Source organism: Pangasianodon hypophthalmus, chromosome 10 (assembly GCF_027358585.1).
Source record: "Pangasianodon hypophthalmus isolate fPanHyp1 chromosome 10, fPanHyp1.pri, whole genome shotgun sequence".
NCBI classification, from domain to species: Eukaryota; Metazoa; Chordata; class Actinopteri; order Siluriformes; family Pangasiidae; genus Pangasianodon; species Pangasianodon hypophthalmus.
In genome coordinates this window covers 1,709,507-1,722,117 of record NC_069719.1, presented here as the reverse complement: position 1 = coordinate 1,722,117, position 12,611 = coordinate 1,709,507, and positions in this window count along the sequence as shown.

Below are 12,611 nucleotides of genomic sequence, written 5' to 3'. Positions count from 1 at the left end.
ATAGCTTAGAAGGCTCTCATTCCATGCAATTTGGAAAACTACCAGTTTTTTTTTTTGATATTCTTTATGTTCTAACTTTTGAGTTTCTTGCTAATAAGTTTTTCTTAATAGTATAGCATTATCTAGGATGAAGCAAAACGTTGAATGTCAGAATTCAGTCACCTGATCGAGTTCTGCAGGGTTGGAGGGTGAACCAGTCAAAGTCATTAAATCTGGGAGATTTTCGGTAAAGCTTGGTACAGTAGCTGATGTCATTGTACTCTTAATCTAGTGGGATGAAGTGCATATAATATGAGTAAGATGCAAAAATGAAGTAGCAAAGAGAGTAAATACCATTGTTCCCTATGTAGTGCAGTTATATGGCTCACAATAGCACTATGTGCACTACTCTTAAATTTATAATTAAATTGTATAACAGTTAGTTAAATAGTATAATAGTTTTGCAACATTATCTTATCTACCCATCTACCAGGATTAGCTATCCATAGTCAGGCCAGTATACTAACAAGATAGTTAAACATTAGACTAAACATTTATATCATGTAATTACAAGCAGTATTTTATGCTAATCAGTACCCCATGTTTCAGGATGTCCGTAGTGCACTACGTGTCCTGGATGTAGCATAAACCATTATTCTGTACCCTAGGTAGGTCACCAACAAATCAAGTAGGGAGCTAAATCCCAGGCTTATGACGTTACCACTTTTTTATTATTTAGATTTGAATCTAGGTTACTGAAGTGTCATTTATTTATTTTAAGCCTCCCATTTGTGGCTAACAAGATCTTAAAGACCCCATTCATCCTTCACAGCACCTGGATTTGACAATTATTCTGTGACCATGGCAACCAAATGTGAAGTATATAGGCTATTGTGCAAGACCCTTAAAATAGTGATGTTACAACCATTTTTACATAAAACCTGATAATAGGACAGTAAACATTATGCTAGTAGTTTCCCTAACTGAATCATTTTAGCCCTTGCTCTGCTGCAGAGAATGGGATACTGGTCTGGACCCATGATGTCATGAGAAAATATTACAAATCAGAGCAATTTGATTTCATAGAAATAAATTTAAAAGAGGAAGTATGAAAGCTAATGACGTCTCTAATCTTTCTACATTTTCATACGGGTAAATTTTCTTCTTTGGATTAACATTTATTTTGTAGTATTTAAGGAATAAAACCGTGTGTGTCATGCTAGTCAGCAGGGTGGCGTGATGAAGCAGAGTTATTCTTATCACCCTGAAGTTGATTATTTTCCTCTAATAGCACATCTCCAAGTGTTTTATTCCATTAATACCACAGCAATGTGCCAATGATTACACTGCTTTATTTATTAAAGACCAACATGTCATACTTTTTAATCTGTTAATGTTGTGGAACATCAGAGAAACAAGTCACTTCCTGTTCTCACTATAATTACATTATAGCTGCTATAAACACTCGTTCCCTCACAAGCTTCTCTTTTTTCTCTCTCCTGAAGTTAATAAGAATGAAGCTTGTCATGCTACTGAGAAACCGCAAAGCGTAAACTCCTCTGTCCTGAAGATGTCAGAAAACTTAAAGTTGCAGCTTTACATCTGACACTGGAGACTCCTTCCAAAAACCACATCAACAGTTACACATGTTTATTAATCTGTTTATGTGGCACGTCCACCATCCCTGTGAATGAGCTGTTACTGTAGAAAGGTACTGTACTTTTGATCAGATAAGGCTGTTGTACATCATGCATGTCAGTGGATCCCCTGAGCCCATGAAAATATACAGTGAAATAGTGATTTCTTCAATTTTACAATATGTCGTATATGTTGTTGCATAAGTTAGTGCCCCCCACAATACCTAACAAATAATTTAAACCCAACATCCACTTTGAAATATTTTAGTCTGACTGCTTGTTAATGTCTACCATCAAATGTCCTACTGTTAGTGTGTGTTTGTGTGTGTGGGGGGGAGACTATCCTTGTGGGGACCAAACGTCTGGCAGTTTTGACCTTTTGGGGAAAAGGAAATTGTTAATGTTAAAATGTTAAAAACAGCTTTAATTTAAAAAAAAAGTTTTTTTAAAGGTTAAGGTTAGGTTTGAATTTATGTGTAACATATCATTAATCAGCTGTGTTAATAACTGCTATTTAATAAGTCTATCAAAATCAATTACTACCAGGTCCTCACAAAGACAGTAAGACAAACAATTGTGTGTGTGTGTGTGTGTGTGTGTGTGTGATAGAGATAAGGGGTCTGTTACAGATGGCCCAGACTCCATCAATAAAGCAATTTCTGATGTCATAACACTGTGACTTTGGCAAAATCCTAAGGACCAGAAAAAAACTTTTTCTTTCCCTCTGCCACATTCGAGTCCTGCGCTTGTGGACTTTAATGGATTCCGTACAAATAATATTCAGCCGTAATGGAAAAGGTTGAGCCAGGCGAAGACAGATGAAGTCATAAACACGTATAATTGAGAATCAAAGACCGATAAATTTTAAACTGCTATCCATTCTCTTGTTCTCTCTCTCTCTCCCTCCCTGTCTCTCTCTCTCTCTCTCTCTCTCTCTCTCTTTAGATGATGATCTATGTCGTGCGGCCTCTGGAAAATGGAAGGAGATTACGGGTGGAAATTATAACAATAAATTTTCTAAACATACACCTTGATTATGCTTCGATTTTTTTAAGGAGGTGGAGGAGGTTTGGATGAAAGCTGAAAGCTTGTCGGCTAAATGGCGCTATAAAAATAGGTTTGCCTCGAGGTGTCATTTTCGCGCGCGCGCCTCTTAAATGGAGGGGAAATGAATTGTGTAATTTATCGCAGAGTCAGATTAGATCAGCATATCCCATCAAAGGCACAACAATCAATCAGCTTCTGTCTCAACAGCTCACAGGAAACACATAAAGCAGAGCGCCTAATGGCCTCCCAATCTAACAGATTGATAGACTTATCCACTCCCGGGGGATGAATTAAGAAAATCGGCTTCTCTCTCTCTCTCTTTCTCTCTCTCTCTCTCTCTCTCTCACTGTATTTTAAAATACAGAAGACGAACAAATGAAGCACCAGTTTTAAAGACGAGATGGACGATACAGACTCTGATGATGATGACGATGATGATGATGATGATGATGTAGATTGGGTGTCGATGATGCTAATAACGAACCAATGAAGAAAACAGACGAGTATTTGTTATTCAGATGAGATTCAGACGAATCTCTCTTTAATGAACAGATGATGATGAACACTCGTTTAAAATGTGACCATAGAGACCTATTAAGCCCCCTTCATTGATTCAATTATTTAAGCGAGACATTTTACAGTAATAAAAAAAGGGGGCGCTGACACTCATTTAAAGAGCGATACACTGAATTTATTCCCAGTCATTTTAAGTGTGTAAGATGCTATCAGTAGGCAGCGTAATGGACTTTAATTTGTACATAATTAAGCTGCCATTGCATTAAGACAGATGAGAGACCAGAGGAGACAAAAGAGAGGACGATATGTGTCTGAAGATAATATTTCAGAAGGTCATGTCTGAAAACCTTTATTAAACAAGTGTAAGAGTGTATTCCACTATATTTCACTAATACTCATTTTTATTATTCAGGAATACAGTCTTCATTTTTTGTGTCTCCTAAAAACTTAATCCTGACTTGCTGATAATTAACATGATATTAATAACGACATATAGCTTTGTATCGTTTTTTTATAGCTTTTAGAAAACAGAACAGTTTCTCAAGAGTACTTTGGGTGGTTCTAGGGTTCTAGCTTTGGGTTCTAGCTTTCTAAAAGCATTTTTACTTGGAAACCATCAGCTGTAGGCTTTAAGGTTTCCCCAAGAGAATTAACCCCATTAGGGTGGAAGGTGAAACCATTTTCTCTAAGAATGTATCTAATCTTTAATCTATAATCTATATTCTATACAGTATACGGCCATATTTCACAATAGCGCCACTACTCCTGTGGTCCATTGCATTGGAAAAGTCGTTGCCTCAAAGTGCTTATTTTGTAGAAACTTGAGAGAGCGTTGTATTAATTTCATTCAATTATTGTGCATTAAGTAAGTAATAAAACACTGTGTGTGTGTGTGTGTGTGTGTGTGTGTGTTAAAGTGAAACTCTGAGTGACTTGGTGGTGTGATGAAGCAGAGTGATGATTATTTTCCTATTACCGATTTAATTGCAATTTACCAGCAGTTAAAATTTTTATTTATTAAAGAATAGCACATTGTATTTTTCATGTGTTTATAGTTACAGTTAATTTTGTAGAACTTTAGTTCCTCTTCTCACTTTATATGTTATAGCAGCTATAAACAGTCATTCTCTGATTTTCTCCTAACATTAATAATAAAAAAAAAAACGCAGCTTGACATGTTACAGAGAAACCAAGAAATGTAAAAATGTAGACGTAAATGTAAAAAAAAGTTACAGTTTTACCTCTGAGTATTACAAAGCACTGACACTGGAGACTCCTTCCTTAAGTGTTAAATAAACATCTCCTTACAGAAGAATTTAAAACCATGTTTCTTATTCCTTTTATCTGGAGCGCTCGCTGTACACGTCCCTGTGAATGAGCTGTTGCTATAGAAACGGTAACGTATGAGAACGAGTGCATTAATATAAACCTGTGTTTTGCAGCTGCACTTCTGTCAGAGCTGCTGTTCTAGAAAATTAATCAACTCCTTCTGTCCAATCACAACCCAGACCTCAACAGCGGTGTGGTTTGGACAAATTGATGGAATAAACACAATGAGCTTAGACGCTGTGACATCACACCACCAATCACATGATATAAATTGCGATATTGCAGAAAAACAATTCTCAGAGCTTTCAGAAAGACTGAAGATCAATACGAGGCAGAATAAAAAATTAAGGCCTCATTCCAGAATCATCATCATCTTCATCCTCATCATCGTGGCCTCCTCAGAGCCATAAAGCATTGTTTTATTCTCCCCAACAGCACTGAGCTTCATATCTGATTTGTAAGATCGTCCTGAGGGCAGCGGGCCATTTCTCCTGCCGTAAATATCCACACGGCCACAAATCAGTCGCAAACAAATTCACACGCTCTTATTTCTCTCTCTGTCTCTCTCTCTCTCTCTCTCTCTCTCTCTCTCTCTCTCTTGCTCCACAATCGCCACTGGAGAATGCAATTAGCGCTTTTATGGAGCTGATGACAAGCCATATGTTACACGCTAAGAAGCTGCAGGAAACTTTAAAGTCACTTTCCAGACTGTGAACTTCACTGATGCATTTTGGGGGAAAATTTTATAGTCAATACACTTTTCTGGAAGTTCTCTAGAGCAAGAACATGAGGATGAGGATGCTGACAGTGATGATGGTGATGTGATTATATTTTCACCATGACAGAGCGACAGGCGATCGTACGTGAGCAACACAGAGCTGTGATTTCAGTGATATTTGAAAGTGTAATTTTATTAATTCTATGTAAATTAGGTGTGACGATGTAGAGAAGTGACAAATCCAAACAATCATCTGGAACGATTCCTCAGTCCAATCCTGTGGCACGTGTGGTTTGACGTTTCTTCACAACTTTAGTTAGTTCCTGTTTACTGTTTGAAGCACAAATGGATAAAAAGCTTATATGATTGGTTTCATCTTCCGCTGTCATACAGGACCTTTCATTAAATGTGTATGGAGACATTAGGAAGAAAAATGAAGCTTGGAAGGAAGTAGCAGAGATCATTGGTGCCTCTGGTGAGTGTACGGAGCTAGTACAGTTAGCTGGCTTTGCTAATCTAATCTGAGAACAAAGCTAGTACGAAGCAGAACACGTAACACATAAATCAACTGATATTCACACTGATTAGTGAGTTATTTATTATTACTCTTTATCATCAGAACCAAGAAACTGCTGCACAGGCCATGCTCACAAACGACATGAGAGACTTGTCACCTGCTAATGTGAACGTAGGTTAGAGTTAGATGAAGGCAATGATTTTGTTGATGGTGAAAATGTTAATGATGGTGAAGGCAATCTTGCTCTTTTCAGTTGTTCATGTATTCCTCTTTCCCTCCCTCTCTCTCCCTCTCTCTCTCTCTCTCTCTCTCTCCTGCTCTATTATCCAGTCAAAATGAAGCATTGATTATTTGTAAAAACATAAGTGCAAATCAAATTGGTGCTCCCGGAAAACAGAACCTGTAAGACACACACACACACACACACACACACACACACACACACACACACGGGAGAGAGAAGTGAGACAATTATCGACAAATTGATTTCGTGTGTGGCCCATTTCTTTTCCTCTCCTCCTTTGCTGTAAAGAGCCTCTAAATCTCCCTCGCTGCCATAAAGCCAATGTTCCCCGAGTTCAGTGCAACCTTTCCCTCTGCCTCTTATATATTTTGCTTTCCATTTCGCTTTAATAGCACAAAAATTGGCTACATATTCTTTTACAGTCCCGCGACGCCATTACGGCCGCGTTGTCATTCTGTTATTTATGGAAAACTATTTTGTGCTTACTTACATTTTGCCACTTATTTCCCCCACGCGGCCTCCTCGCCTCCTTCACTCCATTTCAGGAAGCCTTAAAGCCAATTCGTTACAGGATTGAGGTGTGTGTGTGTGTGTGTGTGTGTGTGTGTGTGTGTGACCACGAGCAGGAGGTATCTGGAGTGCTAAGTGAAAGGGTCCAATGAGCTCTCAGGGGAAAAGAAAGAGAGAGAAAGTAATAGAGAGTAAAGAGGATAGACGAGCCCTGACAAGATGGAGAGAACAAGAGCGGAAGAATATAATAGAGTGAGAAAGAGAAGAGCGAGAGAGACAGAAAAGACAGAGACAGAGAGAGAAAGAATACAGTACAAAATAATAAGTGGAATCTGGCTTCTTTTGAGCTTGTTGTTGGATTTTTCTAAATGATTTCACATCAAGAATCAGGTATTAGTAGATAACTCCTAAGTGAATCCCTCAAGGAGTTGAATACTAGTGTAAATGAATCACTTGAGGAGTTGTCTACTGTGTCTACTGACCTAAGAGAATCACTTGTCTAACACTATAAGTGAATTGCTTGAAGAGTCATCTACCCATGTAACAGAATCAATCGAGGAGTCATCTACCAATGTAAGTGAATCACACGAGAATTCACCTACCAGTGTAAGTGAATCACTCAAGGAGTCGTCCACTAACATAAGTGAATCACTCACCGACTTGTCTAATACTGTAAATAAATTAAAGAAAAAGTGAATTGTTCAAAGAGTCATCTACTAATGTAAGTGAATCGCTCCCTTGATATGGTTTAGTAGACGACACCTTGAGTGATTTACTAACACTTATAGACAACTCCTCGAGTAATTCCCTTACACTTGTTAACAACTCCTTGAGTAATTACTTTAAATTAGTACATGATGCCTCAAGTGACTCACTTGCAGTAGTGGACAACTCCTGGAATAATTCATTAACTCCATGAGTTATTTACTTACATTAGTAAAAGACGTACACTAGTAGTGATTCAATTATAGTAGTAGAAAACTAAACTAGTAGTAGACAACTTCTTAAGTGATTCACTTTCAGTAGTAGACAACTCCTTGCATGGTTCACTTACATTAGTAAACAGCTCCTCAACTGATTCACTTACATTAGTAGAGGAATCCTCAAGTGATTCACTTTCAGTAGTAGACAACTCCTCAAGTGATTCACTTACATTAGTAAACAACTCCTCAAGTGATTCAGTTTCAACAATAGACAACTTTTCAATTAATTCACTTGCACTAGTAAATGACTCTTCAAATGATTCACTTAAATTAGAAGACAGCACCTTGAGTGAGTCACTTAAATTAGCAGACAAATCCTTGAGTGATTCAGGATTCAGGTGTGTCTACACTCAGAAGGACATATGATGCAGCTGCCCTCAAGTTTGGACAAAATAAGCAAATTAGAGGGGCAGCTGTCTTCTGAGTGAGGCAAACGTCATGTCAAGAGTGCATTAACACTGCCTAAACATTCTGCCGAACTGGCTCAATATTGGAATGCAGTGTTTATATATGTTTTATTTATTTTAGAAATATATAGCTATATGTCTGGATACAGAGCACTTAATCATGCTAACTGGGTAATAATGGCTTGCTGACCCTCACACTCCGTGGTCACTTCAGTCTCTTTATCTCTGTCATAAAAGTAAATAAGGGTCATTAATGACCTCTTACACTTCTTTGGCCGCAGTGTGTGTCGCGTTTAAATTCTTCCCCCTGCAGCAGACCCAGCTGCACAGATCAATAAGAGGGCTGAGAGGTCAGAGGTCACACGGCGCGCCTCATTTAGTGACTAACGACGCCTGTGGTGGAAGGAGAAAGCTTTTCGGGAACCATTTTGAAATATTATATTTCTGTGACAGATTAGAGGTAAGGTTTGGTTTGAGCTGAGAGGAATATAACGAGGAAGAACGTGTGTGGAAAAGTGACCCAAACATCGCAAAACATGCAACATGCCCTGTTATATAGTCGACCCAGATATTAAGATCATGAAACTCTCCAGCATTTTTTAACACTTAGTTTTTAATTGTTATCATTTTTTAAAATCTACTCCTGAGATGTACACCATTTTCAACCAATCAGAACACACTTTACTGTCAGACAGTTCGAGTTGATAGCCAATGAAATATACACACTTCTCACTAGTATCCTCAGACTGTTGGACGCTACGGAGTGTCTCTTGCCCTCTAAATGACATTGACATGTGGACCGTGTCTCTCTTTAGGCTTATAAAAGGCTAATAATTGGCTAATCACTGCTATTTGATTGGCTGTAACTTGATTGGTCGTCCATCAGCCAATCAATATCTTCAACAGGCCAATTAAGGGCGGGTCACGGACAGGCCAGACAAGCTCTTTACAAATTAAATGCTGCGCTCAAATTCAGTGTGTGTGTTACGGTGTGTGTTACAGTGTGTGTGACCTTCAGGCCTTTAATGACTCACTGGAGTTGAACAGGACATTAAACTGACCCCAGTGTGTGTGTGTGTGTGTGTGTGTGTGTGTGTCCTCCTTACTCCCTATTACCTACACTGTAGAATAATGTGCACTATGTTTGTGGTTTGAGTAGTGAGGAAATGAAACGTAGGCTTCCTATGTTGTGTTCCTGTGCACAGTTAACTGAGACACTCATGCACACAGTGTTTAGTTACAGCAATCTACAGTAGGCTCCCTATGTAGTGTGTAGTGCAGATAGCTGCTATAACGTAAGTGAGAACAGGAACTAATTTGTTTCATGAATGTTCTACAACATTCCCCAATTAAAAAGTAGGCTGTGTTGTTCTTTAATAAATAAAAAATCTGCAGTTGTTGGCAAATTGCTGTGGTGTAAGAGGAATAAAGCGCACGAGGATGTGCTGTTATAGGAAAATAATCAACTTTGTGGTGGTCACAGTAACTCTACTTCATCACACCACACAGACACTCAGCATTTTACTGTTTTACACACACACACACACACACACACACACACACACAGTGTTTTATTCCTCTTATACCACAGCAATTTCCAACAATTACAATTTTTCTTTTATTGAAGTGCAACATATAATATGTTTTATCTATTAAATTTACCTTCAATGTTGTGGAAAGTTAATGTTGTGAAACAAGTTCCTGTTGTCACTTACGTTATAGCAGCTATAAACAGTCGTTCCCTCACCAGCCTCTCTTTATTCTCTTTAAAAGTTACTAAGAAAAAAAATACACAGCTTGTCATGTTACCAAGATACCGTAAAATACAAACTCCTCTGTCTTGAAGATGTCTGAAAACCTAAAGTTACAGCTTTACCTCTGACTGTTACAAAGCGCTGACACTGGAGACTCCTTCCATAAGTGTTACATAAACATCTCCTTACCATGGAGAAAACTTCACCTTATTAACGACTTTTTTAAATCAGTTTATATGCTGCATCCACTGTACACGTCCCTGTGAATGAGCTGTTGCTATAGAAACGATAACCTACTAGAACGAGCGCATTAATATAAACCTGCGCTACTGTCAGAGCTGCTGTTCTAGAAAATTAATCAACACCTTCTGACCAATCAGGGTCCAGAATCAAACAGCGCTGTGGTGTAAAACTTAACAATCAACACTGTAGAAGAAAGTGTTTTTTGTAAAATCAGCATTTTATTAATATTTTAAACCCTTTAAGTTAAAGTAAAGCCTGTAGTTGTGTCATGGATTTGCTCCCAATATTATTTATGGTTTATCTGAACAGCAGAACGATGAAGGTGCTAAAAGATGTTATAAATGTGCAGAGGTGCATTAGCTGTTAGCGTAGGCCGTGTTTAACACCAGTCCTTCTGCACACGCCTCTCTCGCTCTCTCTCTCCCTCTCTCTCACACACACACACACACACACACGCCCGCCGCTAGTTATTCAGGTCTTTTATCACAATTTTCCAGCAGACGCGCGAAACTCACAAGATATCAAAACAAAAATCTATATATAATACGAGAGCAATTACAGGCGCGCGCTCGAGGCCTCTCTCATCTGCGCAGGCTCGTTAGATGGTGATGGATGTAAAGCTATAACCGATTTAAAGCGCCGCTTTTAACAAACCTGCAGAAATACTATCATCTCTCTGATAGGAGCTGCCGAGCGTGTCGTCCGGCCTGCGCCCCATCCGTCATTTACCACTAATCAATAACTATAACCCCGGCAAATAAATAATCTAACAGCCACAGAGACGCATACAACACACACACACACACACACACACACAGACAGAGAGAGAGACAGAGAGAGAGACAGACAGAGAGAGAGAGAGAGACAGAGTCTCATACACCCACCCTAACAGACAGACAGACAGACAGACAGACAGAGAGAGAGAGAGAGAGAGACAGAGTCTTATACACCCACCCTAACAGACAGACAGACAGAGAGAGAGAGAGAGAGAGAGAGAGAGGCAGAGAGAGAGAGAGAGAGAGAGGGACAGAGTCTTATACATCCACCCTTAGACAGACAGACGGACAGAGAGAGAGAGAGACAGAGAGAGAGAGAGAGACAGAGTCTTATACACCCACCCTAACAGACAGACAGACAGAGAGAGAGAGAGAGAGAGAGAGAGACAGAGAGAGAGACAGAGAGAGAGAGAGAGAGAGACAGAGTCTTATACACCCACCCTAACAGACAGACAGACAGAGAGAGAGAGAGAGAGACAGAGAGAGAGAGAGAGAGACAGAGAGAGAGAGAGAGAGAGAGAGAGAGAGACAGAGTCTTATACACCCACCCTAACAGACAGACAGACAGACAGAGAGAGAGAGAGAGAGAGAGAGAGACAGAGAGAGAGAGAGAGAGAGAGAGAGAGAGACAGAGTCTTATACATCCACCTTTAGACAGACAGACAGACAGACAGACAGAGAGAGAATGAGAGAGAGAATGAGAGAGAGACGGAGTCTTATTTACCCCCTTACAGAGAGAGAGACAGAGAGAGAGAGAGAGAGAGAGAGCAATTTATATATAAAGAGCGGGAGAAACAGACTGAGTATTATACACCCCGTACAGAGAGACAGACAGATAAGGGCAGACAGACAGACAGACAGAGAGAGAGAGAGAGAGAGAGAGAACAGAAAATATTACTAATCCATTTTAAACCTTATTTAGACAGACAGAAAGAGAGACAGACAGAAAAACAGAGAGACAGACAGAAAAACAGAGAGACAGACAGCAGATGGAAGTCTGTAGTCTTCAGTCTGCAAAACTGAATAAATCTAAAATAAATAAAACTCATAATGATTCACATTTCCTCTGATTGCTGTGTCTCCGACTGCAGGTGGCACTATAGAGCAACCTGAGTGTTTGTGAGTGTGTGTGTGTGTGTGTGTGTGTGTGTGTGTGTGTGTGAGCATTACACTGTGTCCTGATACTTCTCAATCTCATATAATGGCATCACTGACTGACGTCCTGTAGTGCATTATGGGTATTCTGTATCAGCTAGCTTGCACTGTTTGCTCATTAACCTGTTGCAGTGCATTGTGGGATTCCACAGTCCAACACACCTCATTCATTCATCTTCAGTGAGTGCAGTATCCCGGTCAGGGTGACGATCGATCCGGAGTCTATCCCGGGAAAACTGGGAGTGAAACGGGAAGACATCACATGGCACCACACACACACACACACACACACACACACACACCTTCACACACTCATTCACACCTTTTTCGTGATTTAATTTAATCATTCCACCTATTGGAATATTTTTGGGAGAAGGGAGAAAACAGGAAGACCCATCAAACCCACAGAGAACCCACAAAGAACCCACAGAGAACCCACAGAGAACCCACAGAGAACTCATGGAGAACCCATGGAGAACATGTGAAACTCTACACACACAGTAACTCAAGCTCAGGATTGAACTGGGAATCCTGGAGCCAATTAATCCAACCTTTAGTGACTGTAAACAGCTAGTAGTAGTGGTACTAGCAGTACACTCTTAGAACATTTAGAACCTTTAATGGTTCTTCTGTTGCCCCTCTGCAGAAACCCTTAAAAGTTCTATGTAGTCAGTATATAATAAAGCGTTTTGCTATAAAACTGTGTTCTAAGTAGAAGATAAGAACCCTTAATTATCCAGTGAACCCTTGAAGACTAATTAAAGAACCCTTCTTGGAATTGTCCAGTTAAGGAACC